The sequence below is a fragment of the Camellia sinensis genome, chromosome 5 (assembly GCF_055761805.1).
Source record: "Camellia sinensis isolate YWXY chromosome 5, ASM5576180v1, whole genome shotgun sequence".
Taxonomy (NCBI): Eukaryota; Viridiplantae; Streptophyta; class Magnoliopsida; order Ericales; family Theaceae; genus Camellia; species Camellia sinensis.
In genome coordinates this window covers 177738624-177741927 of record NC_138965.1, presented here as the reverse complement: position 1 = coordinate 177741927, position 3304 = coordinate 177738624, and positions in this window count along the sequence as shown.

Here is a 3304-nt window from a genome sequence, read left to right as displayed (position 1 = left end):
CCGAACAACATTTTATTAGTTCAATATAATTTTGTTCTAAGGTATCTATGATTTTAATTGGTTTAATTCCAAATGCATGAACTATAGTAATGATTTGGTTTGACCAAACCCAACAATGATCACCCTTTTATTATTATGATGACAAACAAAAATGGTATTTATATGAAAACATTACCCTAAAATTATTCTATAGGAATTCTGGTTTTGAACCAACCCTCGTTGTATCCCGGACATGGTTTCATGGTTTCATATTGTTGTTCACACCTTGCTTCCCTTGTATCTCCTTAAATTTGGCTAATGGATTATTGTGGTTGCGTTTGGGACAGGTTAGCTGCTTAGTTTCCAAACTCTTAATGCCTACAATTTTGCTCCTCCGCTTGAGCGGCGCTTCTTGCGCTCGAGCGGACTTTGTGAACTCTAAGTACTTTTGTAGGTTTGCAAAACTATTGGGAGACTGTATTCTACGCTCGACCGACGTTTCTTACGCTCGAGTGGGTGGGCGCTCAAGCGACCTTTCTTACGCTCGACCATTGGTCTCTTGTCTACAAAACTACTAGGAGTTTGCTTTTTGCGCTCGAGCATCACTTCTCGCGCTCGAGCGAAACAACTTATTTTGTCTGGCGCTCGAGCGTCACTTCTCACACTCACGCAGACTGTGCGTATATCAGTTTGTAGCAGCCACTTTTTACATTACTTTTTTTTATCTTTTTCTCTCTCTAAAATATTTCAAAACCCTAGATCTTGAGCTTCTCTCTCTAGAACTCACATTATCTCTACTTTTTCACCTAGATCCGTTGGTTTCTCTGCCCTAGTATCTTTGGAAAAAAAGGTAGAGTATCTCAAGAGCTCCATTTTGATCCGAACAAAATTCGATTTCGGCATCTTTGAAGTTTTCTCCTTGCTTTGCTCGTCTTCTAACCTTTAGGTAGGGACTTTTTACATTCTCCTATGATTTTAAGCTTAGTTATTTGTTGATTGTGTAAATAATGTTGGGATTTGGAGGATTTTAAACAAACCTAGGGTTTTGGTTTAAAATCTAAAGAGGGGTTTTCAAATGAAGGTATTGAAAATAGTTATGGATGTAGACATGAGGATTTGTTGTGTTAAATTTGTTGATTTTGACACATGGATTGAATTTGGAAGAAAATGGAGTTTTGCCCTAAAATGTTTCAAACGATTATTTTGTATAAATAATGGAATTGATATGGAGAATGTGAAATTGGATAGATGTTTATATAAAATGGTGGAGTTGGATATTGTTATCTCTTACCTATGAAAAATTGGAATGTTTATTTTGTTTTGGAGATTGTATATCTATTTAGAAATATCTGTTTTGAACTATCAGTGAATGACAGTTATGACTGTTGTAGAAATTGCATGAGAATTAAGTGGATTGAAACTAATCTCCTTTCGATTGTCATTGAATATGATTGTGTGTGTTTGTTTTTTTCCATCTAAGTAATGTATCTTATGAATGAATTACTGAAATTTATTTGAAATACATATTACTTTTTATAATTTTGAAAATTATAAATGCATTCTCATCATAATTTATTTGAAAAATACTATTGAGATTTAGCAAATTTTAAATATTTTTGCATCTAAGTAACATTTATTGCATTGCAAATATCCTATGAATGAATTACTGAAATTTGTTTGAAATACAAATTACTCTTTATAATTTTGAAAATTATAAATACATTCTTATCAAAATTTATTATTTAATAGAGTTAATAGAAAAAAACAAAATTTCTAGTTACCCTAAAATTATTCAAAATTTGAAAAATACTAAGAATATGAAAATTTTAAATATTTTTTCATCTTATTAATATATCTTATGAATGAATTACTGAAATTTATTTGAAATACATAGTACTTTTTTAATCTTGAAAATTATATATGCATTCTTATCATAATTTCTTTGAAAAATACTATTGAGAATTATTTAATTTTAAATATTTTCCCATCTAAGTAATGTATGTTATGAATGAATTACTGAAATTTATTTGAAATACATATCACTTTTTATAATTTTAAAAATTGTATATGCATTCTTATCATAATTTATTTGAAAAATACAATTGAGAGTTAGTAAAATTTAAATATTTTTCAATCTAAGAGCATCTCCAATAGTTTGCCATTGTGTAGACACCCCATTTTTTACGGTCCTCAAGACTTGGACGTCATCGTTTGAACACTCGATGATCATCCATGCTCGTGTTCGTTTTGAGTTCCCGAAGGTCTCGACTGCGCGCCTTGCCTTAGGATCTCTCAACTTGTCTGTTTTGTGCTTGGTTGTGGACCAAGCACTTGTGTTTTTGCTTCTGAGGGAAGAGGGTGGCTTGTTGGCCATCCCTACAACCCATCGGCCAAGCCTTGTGCTTGTCGGCCTTCTCTTCTTGCTATCGGCCATTAGTGTTGGCCGATCGACACTCTTTTTGGTCGATCGGCCATATTTTTGAGCCGAGAACTTTCCATCTGCTTTTTGCAGATATTTTGTGCCAGCTGTGCCAGCTGGTATGCACAATTATCATCCTCCATACACATGTATAAAGGGATTTGCCTCAAGACTCAAGCTTGTTCAACAAGCTTGAGAATTGAAATTCTATAAGAAGGGAGCTCCCCCTCCCTTTCCAGCGGTTCTGAAAATTGATATAGAAGTGATATATCTCTCTATATATATATCTCTCTCTCTCCATATTTGTGTGTGTGTTTGTGCCTTAAAGTGTATTTTCTTCACACTTTTGCACTAGAGCACCTAGTGAAACACCATCCTTTTGTTGCTGAGGTGCTTAGGAGCTGGTGTTAGTGTTTTTGGGTTGGTTTTGATCCAAGAAAGGTGCTGGAGTTGTGTTCTTGAAGGTGTTCTTCAAGGGTGAGTAAACTACCTTTTAATCCCCCATTTTGGCTTAAGCTTTTAGACCTACTTGCATGTTGTTTTAAGCTTAACTCTAAACTAAAATAAGTTTTTATTTTTCATGCTTGTGATGTTTTTTTAAGGTTGTTTTTGTGTTGGGGTTTGTCTAACCCCCTCTTAGGCCTTGTTTGGCCCTGTTTTGTGCCTTCATTTTTGAGCTTTGGAACCATCTTGTTTTGACCTTCTCACCACTGAAATCTAGAGGATTTTCAGTGGTGGAGAGGTGGTTTTGGAGTCTTGAATAGGAGAGGGACACGACCCTCTCCTAATGTCTTCTATGCTTGCATTAATGGCTCATAATAGTGGCATGTTTGCTTAGCTTGTTTTGGCTCCATTTCAGCAAGTATTTGGTGTTATTTTGCCATGTTATACCTCTATCTAAGGTTG